The sequence below is a fragment of the Arachis hypogaea genome, chromosome 14, assembly GCF_003086295.3.
Source record: "Arachis hypogaea cultivar Tifrunner chromosome 14, arahy.Tifrunner.gnm2.J5K5, whole genome shotgun sequence".
Classification (NCBI taxonomy): domain Eukaryota; kingdom Viridiplantae; phylum Streptophyta; class Magnoliopsida; order Fabales; family Fabaceae; genus Arachis; species Arachis hypogaea.
Genome location: NC_092049.1, coordinates 92,397,223 through 92,415,691, shown reverse-complemented (window position 1 = coordinate 92,415,691; position 18,469 = coordinate 92,397,223). Strand labels below are relative to the sequence as shown.

Here is an 18,469-nt window from a genome sequence, read left to right as displayed (position 1 = left end):
TTCCCACACTTGAATGACACACACACTTATTAGCCTAAGCTAATCAAAGATCCAAATTAGGACTTTTATTGTTTTTTGCTTCAAGGATTGTAATGTGCAAAAATTATGAATAAGTGGGTTAAGTGTAGGCTCAAATTGGCTAACAATGGAAGATAAAAGGTAAGGCTATTTGGGTAAGTGAGCTACATGAATGATGGCCTCAATTATATAAATGCATGAATACACAAAATAATGGACATAAAGAATCAAACAAATCAAAGATTACAATCATAGAAAGAGAATAATTGCACACAAGAAGGAAAATAAGTGGTTATAAGATGTAACCACACCATTAGGCTCAAATCTCACTTGCTTGTGTTCTTAGCTCAAAAACCATGTTCCACAATATATGTAATTCAAGCAAGTTCTATGAAAAGTTTCCACTCAAATCAATTGAGGTGCCCTATAGATAGAAATGTTGAAAAATTTTACTATTTTGACTAAGCTTATTGTGTATATATATATATGCAAAAATAAGAAAATGCAAGTAAAAATCCTAGAAACCTAAAATGAAATGCAAAAGTGTTGGGATTAAAAATTTGTCACCCAAAATCGCCGACTGGTCGAACGACCTCCCCACACTTAAAAGTTTGTACCGTCCTCGGTGCACTCAAAGATGAGCAAGGGGGTACGGCGACTCTCCGGGTTGCCACCTTCAGCTGGTAGATCAACCGGTTGCTGCGTGTTCTTTCGTCTCGCTTCCGTTTTTGCTTGTGGTGCATCATTCATGAAAAACAAAAATATAACACCATAAGATGAGAGAATACAAAAGCAAGGAAGCATAATTGTTGGAATGAGGTAAATCACTAGGAATGAGTGAGTGAATTAGTGTGACAATAAGAAATATTAGGTATGTGAATTCTAAATTGTACAGTTTAGAACACACATTAGCATAAAAGCTATGTCACTAAAGAAGCATGCACTTTACTCATTCTAGTATGCTTGAGATGCTTTAAGTAAGCTTGTAAGGTAAAACAAGCATTAAAGAAGCATGAGAGCATTCAAGCTAAAAGCGTATGGATGCATATGATCATGGAATACAATGCATTGAAGTAAATGCACACCATCCAATGTCAAGAGATTGCCTAATCAAAGAATAGGGTTCAAATCACATGGTGGCCAAATCATGCAATTCAAGAAGAGTTACAAGCTCGAAGGCAATTCTCATCACTTGGTATTCTTAAAAGGTAAGCATGAAAAACTCAAAACCAAGTAGCAAAATATAACCTCAACAATAGAATCCAACAAAGATTATAAACATAATGATATTAAGATAACATCCCTTTTTAATACTCAGCAGCAATTAATGGTAAACAAGAATAACAATCCAACACTTACAATGAAAAAGAGAAAATAAAATGAAAACTAACTAAAACTAACTAACTAACTAATTAGTTAACTAAAATAAATGGTTATCAATGGTGTTTGGGAGTGTTGGATGAGGGGTAGAAGAAGGGAAGAAGAAAGGAGAAGGAAAGAAATGGAAAGAGGAGAAGAAATGAGATGTGTTGAAGGAAGGACATCCGCGCGTACGCGCGCATGGCGTGCGCGTGCGGATGGCTTATTTCGAGAGTGACGCGTATGCGTCATGTGCGCGTACGCGCGAGTTGGTTTGTGCCAAAGGCGCAATGTGCGCGCAACGTTCGCACAACTCTCGAGTTTTTGGCCTGGGGGTGGAATTTCTCAATCCATGTGTACGCGTACATGGCGCGTCCGCATGGGTAGGCAAAAATGCTTGCTGCACGCGTACGCGCAGATGGTGCTCTGTTTTTCAAAAAAAAATTCTATTTTTTTGCACCAATCCAAGCATTCCAAACCTCTAAACAGCTACCAAAACACCATAAAACCTTATTTAACATACTAAACTATCAATTAGACTCAACAAACTCAACAAAACATGAAATTAAGCTAATTCTATCAATATGTACAAAAGAGAAAATTGAAAAGAATTTACCATGGTGGGGTGTGGTATGCAAAATCGTGATCGTTCATTCCTTGGTAACGGTGCTAAAAACTTAATACGCACGTTCATAATCTTAATTTTTTATCACAACTTCGCACAACTAACCAACAAGTGCACTGGATCGTCCAAGTAATAAACCTTACGTAAGTAAGGGTCGATCCCACGGAGATTGTCGGCTTCAAACAAGATATGGTCACCTTGTAAATCTCAGTCGGGCGGATTCAAATGGTTATAGAGTTTTAATAATTAAAATATAAATAAAATATAAAATAGGATAGAAATACTTATGTAATTCATTGGTGAGAATTTCAGATAAGCGTATGGAGATGCTTTTGTTCCTTCTGAATCTTCGCTTTTCTACTGCTTTCATCCAATCCATCATACTCCTTTCCATGGCAAGCTTTATGTAGGGCATCACCGTTGTCAATGGCTACTTCCCGTCCTCTCAGTGAAAATGGTCCAAGATGCGCTGTCACCGCACGGCTAATCATCTGTCGGTTCTCGATCATACTGGAATATGATTCAGAAATCCTTTTGTGTCTGTCACTACGCCCAGCACTCGCGAGTTTGAAGCTCGTCACATCCATCCCTTCCCAGATCCTACTCGGAATACCACAGACAAGGTTTAAACTTTTCGGATCTCAAGAATGGCCGCCAATAATTCTAGCCTATACCACGAAGACTCTGATCGTAGATCAGGAGGCTAAGAGATACACATTCAAGCTTGTTTACATGTAGAACGGAAGTGTTTGTCAGGCACGCGTTCATGAGTGAGAATGATGATGAGCGTCACATAATCATCACATTGATCATGTTCTTGTGTGCGAATGAATATCTTAGAGAAGAAATAGGCTTGAATTGAATAGAAAAATAATAGTACTTTGCATTAATTCATGAGGAATAGCAGAGCTCCACACCTTAATCTATGGTGTGTAGAAACTCTACCGTTGAAAATACATAAGAACAAATAGGGTAGACATGGCCGAGTGGCCAGCCTCCCATGGAGGTCTAGAGATCTCAAATTGATCAAAAGATGATCCAAAGATAAAAATACAATAGTAAAAAGTTCTATTTATACTAAACTAGTTACTAGGATTTATAGAGATAAGTAAATGATACAGAAATCCACTTCCGGGCCCACTTGGTGTGTGCTTGGGCTGAGCATTGAGCTTTCATGTGTAGAGACTCTTTTTGGAGTTAAATGCCATGGTGTAACCTGTTTCTGGCGTTTAACTCTGATTTTCAACCTGTTTCTGGTGTTTAACGCTAGAATAGGGCAGAAAACTGGCGTTGAACGCCAGTTTGCATCGTCTAAACCCGAGAAAAGTATGGACTATTATATATTTCTAGAAAGCCCTAGATGTCTAATTTTCAACGCAATTGAGAGCGCGCCATTTAGGTATCTCTAGCTCCAGAAAATCCACTTTGAGTGCAGGGAGGTCAGAATCCAACAGCATCTGCAGTCCTTCAGCCTCTAAATCAGATTTTTGCTCAAGTCCCTCAATTTCAGCCAGAAATTATCTGAAATCACAGAAAAACACACAAACCCATAGTAAAGTCTAGAAATGTGATTTTTATTTAAAAACTAATAAAAATATACTAAAAACTAACTAAATCATACTAAAAACTATGTAAAAACAATGCCAAAAAGCGTATAAATTATCCGCTCATCACAACACCAAACTTAAATTGTTGCTTGTCCCCAAGCAACTGAAAATCAAATAGGATAAAAAGAAGAGAATATACTATGAATTCCAAAATATCAATGAAACTTAGCTCCAATAAGATGAGCGGGACTAGTAGCTTTTTGCCTCTTGAATAGTTTTGGCATCTCACTTTATCCTTTGAAGTTCAGAATGATTGGCATCTATAAGAACTTAGAATTTAGATAGTGTTATTGATTCTCCTAGTTCAGTATGTTGATTCTTGAACACAGCTACTTTATGAGTCTTGGCCGTGGCCCTAAGCACTTTGTTTTCTAGTATTACCACCGGATACATAAATGCCACAGACACATAACTGGGTGAACCTTTTCAGATTGTGACTCAATTTTGCTAAAGTCCCCAATTAGAGGTGTCCAGGATTCTTAAGCACACTCTTCTTTTGCTTTGAACCTCGACTTTAACCACTCAGTCTCAAGTTTTCACTTGACACCTTCACGCCACAAGCACATGGTTAGGGACAGCTTGGTTTAGCCACTTAGACCAGGATTTTATTCCTTTAGGCCCTCCTATCCACTGATGCTCAAAGCCTTGGATCCTTTTTATTACCCTTTCCTTTTGGTTTTAAGGACTATTGGCTTTTTGCTCTTGCCTTTTGGTTTAAAGAGCTTTTGGCTTTTTCTGCTTGCTTTTTCTTTTTTTTTTCGCCATTTTTTCTGCAAGCTTTTGTATTCACTGCTTTTTCTTGCTTCAAGAATCAATTTTATGATTTTTCAGATTATCAATAACATTTCTCCTTTTCATTATTCTTTCAAGAGCCAACATATTTAACATTCATAAACAAAAATATCAAAAGACATATGCACTGTTCAAGCATTCATTCAGAAAACAAAAAGTATTGTCACCACATCAAAATAATTAAACTAATTTCAAGGATGAATTCGAAACCATGTACTTCTTGTTCTTTTGTTTTTAGAACAGTTTTCATTTAAGAGACGTGATGGATTCATAGGACATTCATAGCTTTAAGACATAGAAACTTAAACACTAATGATCATATAGTAAAGACACAAACATAAATAAAACATAAGGCTCAAAAACCGAAAAACAGGAAAATAAGAACAAAGAGATTAAGGAACGGGTCCACCTTAGTGAAGGTGGCGTCTTCCTCTTCTTGAAGAACCAATGGTGCTCTTGAGCTCCTCTATGTCTTTTCCTTGCCTTTGTTGCTTCATCCCTAGTGATTTTGGTGCTCCTATCCTTAGTTGCTCCCAATAATTGTGTGGAGGAAAATATATCTCTTGAGGCATCTCAGGGATTTCTTGGTGAGAGAATTCCTCATGCTCTTGTTGAGGTCCATGAGTGGGCTCTCTTGTATGCAGTCAAATGCTCTACTACTGAGCTATGGACCCTTGAGATGAATCTCTCCATCTCCCATGACTCGGAGGTGGAAGTTTTTGTCTTCCCTTTCCTCTTTTTAGAGGTTTTTCCAGCCTTAGGTGCTATAAATGGTTATGGAAAAACAAAAAGCAATGCTTTTACCACACCAAACTTAAAAGATTTTCTCGTCCTCGAGCAAAAGAAGAAAGAAAGAAGGGGAAGAAGAAGAAAATGGAGGAGATGGAAGGGGAGAGAGAGAGGTAGGGTAGGTGGGGATCCTGTGGGGTCCACAGATCTAGAGGGGTCAAGGACTTAGCATCCCTGCTCTATTTAGGCATGCAAAATGCCCTTAGAATGCATGTCTGGCGTTAAACGCCAGCTTGCTACTTGTTTTTGGCGTTTAACGCCAGCTTTTCTCCCATTCTTGGCATTAAACGCCTATTCCATGCTCTGTTCTGGCGTTAAACGCCAGTTTGGTGCTTGTTTCTGGCGTTTAACGCCAGCTTGATGCTTCTTTCCAGCGTTAAACGCCAGGCTGGTGCTTCTTACTGGCGTTTAAACACCAGCAAGGTCTTCCTCCAGGGTGAGCTATTTTTAATGTTGTTTTTCATTCTGTTTTTAATTTTTCAGTTATTTTTGTGACTTCACATGATCATCAACCTAAAGAAAACATAAAATAACAATGGAAAATAAATAGATATAATTAAATAACATTAGGTTGCCTCCCAACAAGCGCTTCTTTAATGTCAATAGCTTGACAGTGAGCTCTCATGGAGTCTCACAGATGTTCAGAGCATTGTTGGGACCTCCCAACACCAAACTTAGAGTTTGAATGTGGGGGTTCAACACCAAACTTAGAGTTTGACTGTGGGGGTTTTGGTTGACTCTGCAGTGAGAGAAGCTTTTCATGCTTCCTCTCTATGGTTACAGAAGGAGAACCTTGAGTCTTAAATACAAGGTAGTCCTCATTCAGTTGAAGGACCAACTCTCTGTCTACATCAATCACAACTTTTGCTGTGGCTAGGAAGGGTCTTCCAAGGATGATAGATTCATCCTCATCCTTCCCAGTATCTAGGATTATGAAATCAGTAGGGATGTAAAGGCCTTCAACCTTTACTAACAAGTCCTCTACTAATCCATAAGCCTGTTTTATTGATTTGTCTGCCATCTCTAGTGATATTCTTGCAGCTTGTACCTCATAGATTCCCAGTTTCTCTATTACAGAGAGTGGCATGAGGTTTATCCCTGACCCAAGGTCACACAGAGCCTTCTCAAAGGTCATGGTGCCCATGGTACAAGGTATGAAGAACATTCTGAGATCCGGTTTCTTCTGAGGCAATGTCTGCCTTATCAATGCACTTAGTTCATTAGTGAACAAGGGGGGTTCATCCTCCCAAGTATCATTACCAAATAAACTGGCTTTCAACTTTATGATGGCTCCTAGATATTTAGCAACATGCTCTTCAATGATGTCTTCATCCTCTTCAGAGGAAGAATAGTTATCAGAGCTCATGAATGGTTAAAGGAGGTTCAATGGAATCTCTATGGTCTCTAGATGAGCCTCAGATTCCTTTGGTTCCTCAAAGGGAAACTCCTTATTGGTCAGTGAACATCCCAGGAGGTCTTCCTCACTAGGATTCACGTCCTTCTCCTCCTCTCTGGGTTCGGCCACACCAAGTAAGGTTATGGCCTTGCACTCTCTTTTTGGATTCTCTTCTATATTGCTTGGGAGAGTACTAGGAGGAGTTTCAGTGACTCTTTTACTCAGCTGGCCCACTTGTGCCTCCAAATTTCTAATGGAGGACCTTGTTTCATTTATGAAATTTAGAGTGGCCTTAGATAGATCAGAGACTATATTTGCTAAGCTAGATAGATTCTGCTCAGAATTCTCCGTCTGTTGCTGAGAGGGTGATGGAAAAGGCTTGGTATTGCTAAACCTGTTTCTTCCACCATTATTAAAGCCTTGTTAAGGCTTTTGTTGATCCTTCCATGAGAAATTTGGACGATTTCTCCATGAGGGATTATAGGTGTTTCTATAGGGTTCCCCCATATAATTCACCTCTGCTATTGCAGGGTTCTCAGGATCATAAGCTTCTTCTTCAGAAGATGCCTCTTTAGTACTGTTGGATGCAGCTTGCAATCCATTCAGACTCTGAGAAATCATATTGACTTGCTGAGTCAATATTTTATTCTGAGCCAATATGGCATTCAGAGTATCAATTTCAAGAACTTCCTTCTCTGAGCGTCCATATCAGGATTCTTCAGATGTACATGAACTGGTTATTTACAACCATGTTAATGTGTTCCTGAGCTTCTGCAGGTGTTTTCTTTAGGTGAATGGATCCACCTGCAGAATGGTCCAATGACATCTTTGATAATTCAGACAGACCATCATAGAATATATCCAGGATGGTCCATTCTGAAAGCATGTCAGAAGGACACTTTTTGATCAGTTGCTTGTATCTCTCCCAAGCTTCATAGAGGGATTCACCTTCTTTCTGTTTGAAGGTTTGAACATCCACTCTAAGCTTGCTAAGCTTTTGAGGAGGAAAGAACTTGGCTAAGAAAGTCGTGACCATCTTATCCCAAGAGTTCATGCTATCTTTAGGTTGAGAGTCCAACCATATTCTAGCTCTGTCTCTTACAGCAAACGGGAAAAGCATAAGCCTGTAGACCTCGGGATCAACCCTATTGGTCTTAACAGTATCACAGATCTGCAAGAATTCAGTTAAGAACAGAAAAGGATCTTCTGATGGAAGTCCATGAAACTTGCAATTCTGTTGCATCAGAGAAACTAATTGAGGCTTTAGCTCAAAATTGTTTGCTCCAATGGCAGGGATTGAGATGCTTCTTCCATGTAAGTTGGAAATTGGTGCAGTAAAGTCACCAAGCATCTTCCTTGTATTGCTGTTGGGTTCGGCCATGTCTCCTTCTTTTTTGAAAATTTCAGTAAAGTCCTCTTCAGAGTGTTGTGTTTTAGCTTCCTCTTCAGAGTCTTTTCAGGTTCCGGATCAGCTTCAACAAGAATGTTCTTATCCTTGCTCCTGCTCATATGAAAAAGAAGAGAACAGAAAAGAAAATGTGGAATCCTCTATGTCATAGTATAGAGATTCCTTATATGAATATAAGAAGAGAAGAATTGAAGAAGGAAAAGATAAGAATTCGAACACAGAGGAGAAGAGTAGGTTCGAATTTTTGAGTGAAAGATGGGTGTTAGTAAATAAATAAATAAATAGAAAGAGATGAGAGGGGGAAAAATTCGAATTTGATTTAAAAATAAAAGAAAAATATTTTTGTTCTTATTTTAAAATGCAGTTAGAGTTCGAAAATTAAGAGAAGGAGTAAAATTAAAATTAAAAATTAAAACAATTAGTTAATCAAAAGGGAATTTTGAAAAAAGAGGGGAGGGGTTTTCAAAAATTAGAGAGAGAAAAGTAGTTATGTGGTTTTGAAAAAGATATGATTGAAATAGAAAACTTTTAAAACAAAAAGTCAAGTAGTTAATTGAAAAAGATTTGAAAATCAATTTTGAAAAGATAAGAAGTTAGAAAAGATTTTGAAATTGATTTTGAAAAAGATGTGATTGAAATTTATTTTGAAAAAGAAATTTAAAAAGATTTGATTTTGAAAATTAAAGTCGATTACTTGACTAACAAGAAACAAAAAGATATGATTTTAAAATTTAAAGATTGAACCTTTCTTACTAGGCAAGTAACAAACTTAAAATTTTTGAATCAATCACATTAATTGTTAGCATTAATTTCGAAAATATGAAATAGAAATAAGAACAAGATTTTGAAAATAAATTTTGAAAATTTTGAAATTATGAAAGAAAAAATAAAAAAGATTTGAAAAAGATAGAATTTTTAAATTGAAAATTTGATTTGACTCATAAAGGACAACTAGATTTTAAAAATTTTTGAAAAAGTCAACTCAAATTTTTGAATTTTATGAGAAGAAAAAGGGAAAGATATTTTTTTATTTTTGAATTTTTAATGATGAGAGAGAAAAACACTAAATTGAAACAAAACATAAAAATTATGAATCAAAACAACTAACGCATGTAGGAATACTTTGAATGTCAAGATGAACACCAAGAACACTTTGAAGATCAAGATGAACATCAAGACTTATTTTTGAAAATTTTTAAGAAAAGAAAAACATACAAGACACCAAACTTAGAAATTTTCAAACTTTAGACACTAACAAATTGAAAATGCATATGAAAAATAAGAAAAGACACCAAACAAGAAAAATTTAAAGATCAAACAAAGAAATTCATCAAGAACAACTTGAAGATCATAAAGAACAAATGCATGAGTTTTCGAAAATTTTAAGAAAAATTAAAAAGATGCAATTGACACCAAACTTAAAATTTGACACAAGACTCAAACAAGAAACACAATATTTTTGGTTTTTATGATTTTATTATTTTTTTTTTGGTATTTTTTCGAAAATTATTTTGGAAAAAATGAAAAAGAAGAAAAAAATTTTTTTTGTATTATTCGAAAATAAGAAATAAAAAGCTTAAAATTAAAATAAAATTACCTAATCTGAGCAACAAGATGAACCATCAGTTGTCCAAACTCGAACAATCCCCGGCAACGGCGCCAAAAACTTGGTGTGGAAAATCATGATCGTTCATTCCTTGGTAACGGCGCTAAAAACTTAATACACACGTTCATAATCTTAATTCTTTATCACAACTTCGCACAACTAACCAGCAAGTGCACTGGGTCATCCAAGTAATAAACCTTACATGAGTAAGGGTCGATCCCACGGAGATTGTCGGCTTGAAGCAAGCTATGGTCACCTTGTAAATCTCAATCAGGCAGATTCAAATGGTTATAGAGTTTTAATAATTAAAATATAAATAAAATATAAAATAGGATAGAAATACTTATGTAATTCATTGGTGAGAATTTCAGATAAGCGTATAGAGATGCTTTTGTTCCTTCTGAATCTCCGCTTTCCTACTGCTTTCATCCAATCCTTCATACTCCTTTCCATGGCAAGCTTTATGTAGGGCATCACCGTTGTCAATGGCTACTTCCCGTCCTCTCAGTGAAAATGGTCCAAGATGTGCTGTCACCGCACGGCTAATCATCTGTCGGTTCTCGATCATACTGGAATAGGATTCAGTAATCCTTTTGTGTCTGTCACTACACCCAGCACTCGCGAGTTTGAAGCTCGTCACAGCCATCCATTCCCAGATCTTACTCAGAATACCACAGACAAGGTTTAGACTTTCCAGATCTCAAGAATGGCCGCCAATAATTCTAGCCTATACCACGAAGACTCTGATCGTAGATCAGGAGGCTAAGAGATACACATTCAAGCTTGTTTACATGTAGAACGGAAGTGTTTGTCAGGCACGTGTTCATAAGTGAGAATGATGATGAGTGTCACATAATCATCACATTCATCATGTTCTTGTGTGTGAATAAATATCTTAGAGAAGAAATAGGCTTGAATTGAATAGAAAAATAATAGTACTTTGCATTAATTCATGAGGAACAGCAGAGCTCCACACCTTAATCTATGGTGTGTAGAAACTCTACCGTTGAAAATACATAAGAACAAATAGGGTAGACATGGCCAAGTGGCCAGCCTCCCATGGAGGTCTAGAGATCTCAAATTGATCAAAAGATGATCCAAAGATAAAAATACAATACTAAAAAGTTCTATTTATACTAAACTAGTTACTAGGGTTTACAAAGATAAGTAAATGATGCAGAAATCCACTTTCGGGCCCACTTGGTGTGTGCTTGGGCTGAGCATTGAGTTTTCATGTGTATAGACTCTTTTTGGAGTTAAACACCATGTTGTAACCTGTTTCTGGCGTTTAACTTTGATTTTCAACCTGTTTCTGGCGTTTAACGCCAGAATAGGGCAGAAAGCTGGCGTTAAACGCCAATTTTCATTATCTAAACTCAAGCAAAGTATGGATTATTATATATTGATGGAAAGCTCTGGATGTCTACTTTCCAACGCAATTGAGAGCGCACCATTTAGGTTTCTGTAGTTCCAGAAAAGCCACTTTGAGTGCAGGGAGGTCAGAATCCAACAGCATCTGTAGTCCTTCTTCAGCCTCTGAATCAGATTTTTGCTCAAGTCCCTCAATTTCAGCCAGAAATTACCTGAAATCACATAAAAACACACAAACTCATAGTAAAGTCCAGAAATGTGATTTTTATTTAAAAACTAATAAAAATATACTAAAAACTAACTAAATCATACTAAAAACTATGTAAAAACAATGCCAAAAAGCGTATAAATTATCCGCTCATCAGGGTGTCTCCCACCTAGCACTTTTGTTTATTGTCATTAAGTTGGACTTATGGGGAGCTTTTCTCAAGGTGGCTTGTGCTTGAACTCATCTTGGAACTCCCACCAATGCTTGGTTCTCCATTGTGCCCCAAGGTTCCTTATTAGTTGCACCAAGTGTTGATGGAGTTCTTCACAAGCTTAGGACTCCCAAAATTGATTCTCCTTGTCCGATCCGGGATCCCATACTTTGTTTTCACATCCATCTTGAAGTTGACTCTCATTGTTAGTCCATCCGGGTGGTGAGCAAGATGAATTCTCTATGAAGTGCCCAACAATCCTCCTAGACCCATCTAGGTGAGCACTATTCCAACCTTTGTATTCAACTCTTGAAGTATCAACCAAAATGAGCCTTGCTTTTCAACGCCAACCACGAAACATTTTTCTTTTACGCTTCATCCCACAAAGCATCCTAAGTTGGCCATACGTTTCAAGCAAACCATACTCAAGTGGGACAATAAAGCTATAGAAATGAATTTCACCCACTCAAGTGTAGGAGTAGATGACAACAAAGCGTATTCAATTCCCATACTCCTTTTTCTAAGGATCTCCACCTCCTCACAAGATCTCTTAATCTCAATCCTTTGTTCAACAATTTTATCTAAGCATTTTCCCTTACTCAAATCATAAATGGGAGGGTAAGAGAAATTTACCTCCACATTGCTTTCCATCTCATTGGGAGAAGGTTCTTCATGCTCAAAGGATTCTTCACCACTAAGACTTGATGCTTGATCTTCATCACCAAGGGAACTCAATTCTTGCTCTATCCCATCCCATTCTTCATATGGAATATGCTTCGGAAGATGTGCACTTTCCTCCTTAGCATCAAATTCGATCTTCTTGGAGGGGTTTTCTTCCACTCTATGTTCCCATGGAGGCTCCGCATCTCCTAAGTCTTCAACCACTTCTTCCTTGTCTTCAACAATTATAGCTTCCTGTAATTGTTCCAAAACAAAGCAACTTCCCTCATTCTCCACCAATCTCTCCTTCATGTTGTGCTTTTCATTTGATTCTCCACATGTAGCCATGGGAGTTCCTTGAGTATTCAAGCATTGGGATGCTAACCGGTTTACCACCTCATCCAAGGCGGCCGTGAATTGTTACACATCCTTTTTCATCTCCTCTTGTCCTTGAACAAGAACATCAAGGATGTCATCCATTGGAGGTTGGGGTGGATGGAAGGGTTCATCAATTTGGGAGAAGGACTCAGAGTAGGAAGGTGGTTCCTCTTGGTAGAGTTGTGGTGGTTCAATATTTTCCATTCTTTCCACTTGTTGCACAACACACTCCATGGTTTCTTGAAATTGATCCAACGCTTCCTTGAGACGATCCCTTGACTCTTGTTCCTCTTGGATATCATGAATATGATCATATTGCTCTTGGATCGATGCACATGAGTATTCTTCCATGGGAGGTTGTAGTGGAAAGTAGTATTCATCTTGTGGTTGAAAATTTTCATACATTGGAGGTGGTTCATCTTGGTAATAATATGGAGGGGGTGGTTCTTGAAAGTGTTGATGTTGGAAGGGTGGTGGTTCAATATTTGGCTCATATGGTTGTTGGAATGGTGGATATGGATTAGGGTCATATGAAGGTGGTTGGTAAGAAGGGGCTTGTGAGTATGGTTGAGGGTTATGTTGAGGGTATGGCTCATAGGCATATGGTGGTGGTTCTTGAAAATCACAAGGAGATTCACCGTAGCCATTTGATTGATATGCATCATAGAATGGCTCTTGTTCATGGTGCATTGGTGGAGGTTGTTGCCATGAAGATTGATCATATGTATATGGCTCCTCCCACCTTTGGTTATCCCATCCTTGATGCATATCTTCATTGTAGCTCCCATTTCCTACAACATAGTTGTAATCACACTCATAGCCAAAGTGAGAAATCATGATGAAAAGAGAAAATAAAGACAAAGGCTAATAAGAAATAATGAAACAAAGTCCTAAAACTAGCAAAAACTAACAAGCAATCTAAAAATCAAACTATTCACAATATTCACATATATACAATAACCAATAACATAACACCATTGCAATTCCCCGGCAATGGCGCCATTTTGATGAGAAGACTTTTGTGTGGTTTAGAATTCACAAATGAATCCTCGTTGCAAGTATAGCTTCTAAACCAAAAATTAATCCTTTCATACAAAAGATTATTTGTCACTAAAACAAACCCCTAAATTTATAAACCGAAGTATTGAACCTCGGGTCGTTCTCCCTAGGAATTGCAATGAAGTGTCCTTGTTATTGGTTATGAGATATCTTGGGGGGTTTTTGAGATAGGAGACAAGAAATGGAAAATGCAATGAAAATAAACTAACAACTATGAAAAGCTCTTGGCAAGGTTATGAGAATTGGAAGTCCTATTCTCATTATCCTCTTCAATTGTGATCACAAATTGTTCATTGCTACCACTTAGTTAACCTCTAACCATGGAGGAAAGTCAAGTGGATGAATCAACTTGATTCCACAAGTCCTAGCCAACTCCCAAGGGAAATACTAGCTTTAGTGGTATCCAAATCAATTAGCAACTTCTAATTGTCAATTAACAAAGGAATTAGATAATTCAAGAGTCACTAATTACTCTACCAAAGTCAAGAGGAACAAAATCTAACTCATATCTAGAAGAGGCATTTCAACAAACACATAGAAGGCAATAAAAGTAAACAACATGAATTGCAAGAATTAAAGAGAGATCTAACTAGAATAGCAAGAGATCAACAATAGAAAAGAAAAAATAATTATGAAATAAAGAACTTACCAATTGCATTGAAGAAGAAATGTAGATCTACAAAAGAAAGTTCATAAGCTACAACTAACAATACAAAGGAATTACAAGAGAAGAAGAAGAATTCTACAACTACAAGAGAACAATTGAAGATGAAAAAGGAAATTAAGCAAGAGAAGAAGAAGTAGATCTAGATCTAAAACCTAATCTTAATTCTAGAGAGAAGTGAGAGCTTCTCTCTCTAGAAACTAACTCTAACTACTTCTAAAACTTATACTATGACTAATGATCCAAAGTATCTTAATTATCCTTCAATCCTTGGCTTAAATAGCATCAGAAATGAGTTGGATTGGGCCCACAAGGCTTCTAAAATTGCTGGCCACGAGTTGCATTAAGTGAATCATGTGCAACCATCGGCACGTACGCGTACCGTGTACGTGCGCGCCTCTATCCACGATGCAACTATGGCAAATCTTATATTATTTTGAAGACGCGGATGTTAGCTTTCCAACGCAACTAGAACCGTATCATTTGGACCTCTGTAGCTCAAGTTATGATCGATTAAGTGCGAAGAGGTCGGCTTGACACTTTTTGCGATTCCTTCATTTCTTCATGAGTTCTCTATTTTTACATGCTTTTCCTTCATTCCCTTGATCCAATCTTTGCCTCCTAAATCTGAAATCACTTAACAAACATATCAAGGCATCTAATGGAATCAAAGGTAAATCAAGATTAAACAATTAAGGGCCTAAAAAGCATGTTTTTACAGTTAAGCACAAATTAGGAGACAATCATGAAACCATGATATTTCATTGAATAAATGTGGATGAAAGGTCATAAAATCCCCTAAATTAAGCACAAGATAAACCCTACAAATGAGGTTTATCAATAGGCAAGTAGGACAGACAGTAAAATGTCCCGAGAGCTTGCAGTAATAGCAGAACAGTTGTGGACAATTATAGCTAATGTGACATTTCTTGACAATTGCGACATTCAATAGAAGGACAGTCTGAGAAGCGGTGCCCAGAACGGTTATAGTTTTGACAGCAAAAACATCTAATTTTTCCATAATAGTAGAGATAAATATCAAAGAGAGGAGAGAAAAACTGCAAATTTGGGACCGAAAATGAGAAAATAGACGGTAGAATCGGAAAGAGCTCACCAAAAACCTTAGAGAGGGTCCCACTGTTTGCCACGTCAGCTTCCACATCAGTAGGGTAGGCCACGTGACAACACGTGATTGGACAAAGGAGACGTGTCAGCAATGACGCGGACAGGGAGCTGGCACGCGGGTCGGAGAGGCGGGCCAGGTCGTGTTCGAAGTGGGTTGGAGCGGATCCGCAGGTGTTGGAGGCTTTGATACGTGGCGCTGTCTGGTGCCATTGATCCTGGGCATGGATCCAACGGTGCCGGATGGTGTTTGGGGAGAGGAGAACCTGATCGGATAACGGCCTTCGTGCGGTGCATGAGGGCACGTCCGACGGCGGGTCTGGAGGCGTTAGAATCTTAACGACGAGAAGAGCACGATGGTAGTGGCGGTGACGAACCAAAGCGTCGAAAAAAAGATCGAAAAATGAAGGCAAAAAGCACTGTCGGAAGAAAAGAAAACAATGGGACTGTGAAACGAATTTTTATGGAAAAAAAAGGAACTTATGCTCTTAATACTATATTAAAAACAAGAGACTAAATTAGAGAAAGGATGGTATATTATTAAGTATGTCACCAAAGATATAATACATAGGAGTATATATAGGTATTAGAATAATCAAAATAATAAAAGCATACAATCCTACAATTAATATACAACTGTTTTATATAAATATAAATGATACTAATTAATCTGAATTAATTTTAATGATTGTCTAACATATTTTATTGTAAGAATATTTCTATTTTCTAATAATATCTTTGTTATAGTCCTAATTTGAACCATACATTTTACTACTTTAGTTGAAATAAAATTTTTGCCCCAAAAAAAACAATAGCCACAAAAATAAAAGAGTGAATGATTTTCAGTTTTCAAGAAGAGAAAATGAACGCACACCGCTCTATTTTTCTATCTTTTTCACTTTTTCTTATCTGTGTTTATGATTTCTTATCTATGCTCTTTTGTTTTTTGAGGATTCAAAACAATATTTTCCGTCTAATTCAAAAATTTGTCGGATCTGGATCCACTGTCTCCATGGATGGGTGCTTGTTTGTCATTGTCTCTCCAGTGCGGCACAACCGAATTTGTGCATGCAGCAACCCATTGGCCAGCGGCAAACCCTTAAATGGAGCTCAGTACCGCGACGGATTAGTCCTTGACCTGCCGGGTTGGGGGATACCGTGGGAAACCAAAAAAGAGAGGGAGGGATGATGATCCCTAATTTTTTTCTTAAATGAGTTTATTAACAAATTTCACAATAATTAATTATTAATTGTTAACATATATCATCATTAAATATAATACTTTCTATAAATGACATTGTTAAGGGTAACACAAAAACTAATGTCAAAACGCAGAACCCGCTGTGTTGGTATATTTACCCCAAAATGCTATGTATTTTAAAATAATAAAATAAATAAATAATTCTACGCATAAAATAAAGAGCAATTTTCTTAAATAAATAAAGTGGAGGAAGATTTTATCCAATTACACATTTTTAAATACTAAGATGCAAATATATTTTTTCATAATTCTATAGAAACCGCTATTGATAATAGCGAATTAGAAGAGAACGTAAACCGCTGCTAGTATAGCAAATAACATAGATGTGTACTAACATAAATGTGTACTTAAAAAGGAATAATGTAAAATATTAGAGGAGAACGTAAACAGCTGTAAATTAAGAGTTAATTTAGAATTCAATTTAAAACTCGTTCATATCAGGAATAATGTTAAATATATAATTCAATATAGCAAATGACATAAATGTGTACTTAAAAAAGAATGAAAATGAAATTTTTTCATTAGCCATCTACAAAATTATGATATACTTAACTTAAAAATAAAACAAAAAACTAAACATTATTTTTCTTTAAAAACAATATTAATGCTTTAATTTAGTAAAATTTTGTTAAAAATGACAAATTGATCCCTGACATTTTGTTCTATAGACATTTTTGTTTTTGACCATTTAAAAATACTTTTAAATCCTTCACTTCCTTAAAAATTGGAAAGATTAGTCCCTCCGTACAAATGCTTTTGTCAGACCTAACTTTTAAGGAGGGACTAATCTGTCCAACTTTTAAAAAGGTGAAAAACTTAAAAATATTTTCAAATGGTCAAAAATAAAAATGTCTACAGAACAAAAAGTTAAAGACTTATTTGTCTTTTTCTTTAAAAAATATTATGTATTTAATTGTACCAGTAATTTTAAAATTAATTTTTTTTAAAAGCATAAAAAAATTTTTTGTGATTATTAAATTTAAAAACTTTAAGTATAAAATCATATATTAATAAATATTTAAATTTTAAAAATTATTTTGACAAACATAAGTATTGATACATATATTTTTTAAAATTTATTTTTATTTAATTTACTAAATATAAATGCTACCATTTTTAAAAATTACCTTTTAAAAATGAGTTCTAATAATAAGAAATAACTAATAAGTAAGGCTAAAACACAAGATTCGAAAAGATTTGGGGAAAATCAAATGAGTCCATTTTCCCCTCATTTAAAACCCATATATTTAATTTGCAAATCAAACAAATAATTATTTGTATTTTATTATTTTAAATTTAAAAATACTATTTATATATTAAAATTAATCACTAAAATCAATCACCAATATATTTATATATAAATATGTGTGATTTAATTTATTTTTAATGTATATTTATATTCCAACATGTATTTTATATTGGTAACTTACTTTGATAGTTGATTTTAGTGTACACTTAATAGAGTCCTTTTAAATTTTATTAAACCAATGCTAAAACACGAGATTCCATAATATTTGGAAAATCAAATCGTTCCCTTTTTTTTTTTTCCATTTCAAACCCATATATTTAATTTGAAAATCAAACAATCAATTATTTTTCATTCAAAAAAGGTAATAATAATTAATTGAGATGAAATTGTGAAACTATAAAAGACAACCAAAACTGTGTTAAAATACCATAGGTAAATTCAAGAATTGATCATCAAGGTAGCATTTGATTTTTCAGAAAAAGAAATGGCTGCTATGAACAACAAAATTATCATCATTCTCATCTTCCTTGCTCTGGTTTCTCATTGTAATTACCTTTTTACTTTTCAAATGCTTGAATTTCTACTCTCTCTTTCTTTCTCTTTCTCTCTTACAAACTTGAAAGTTCCAAATTTATATACTTACAACAACTATATGTATATAAAAAATTAGTTATTATATAAAATAT

General features: G+C 35.8%; 1 non-coding gene across 1 annotated transcript; it reads left to right on the top strand.

Annotated features, from left to right (window-relative positions):
* Nucleotides 1-7,466: 7,466 nt before the first annotated feature.
* Nucleotides 7,467-7,574, top strand: LOC112745135 (small nucleolar RNA R71). Its single transcript, XR_003173080.1, has one exon. It is a non-coding gene; the product is annotated as a small nucleolar RNA R71 (small nucleolar RNA).
* The last annotated feature ends 10,895 nt before the right edge of the window (nucleotides 7,575-18,469 follow it).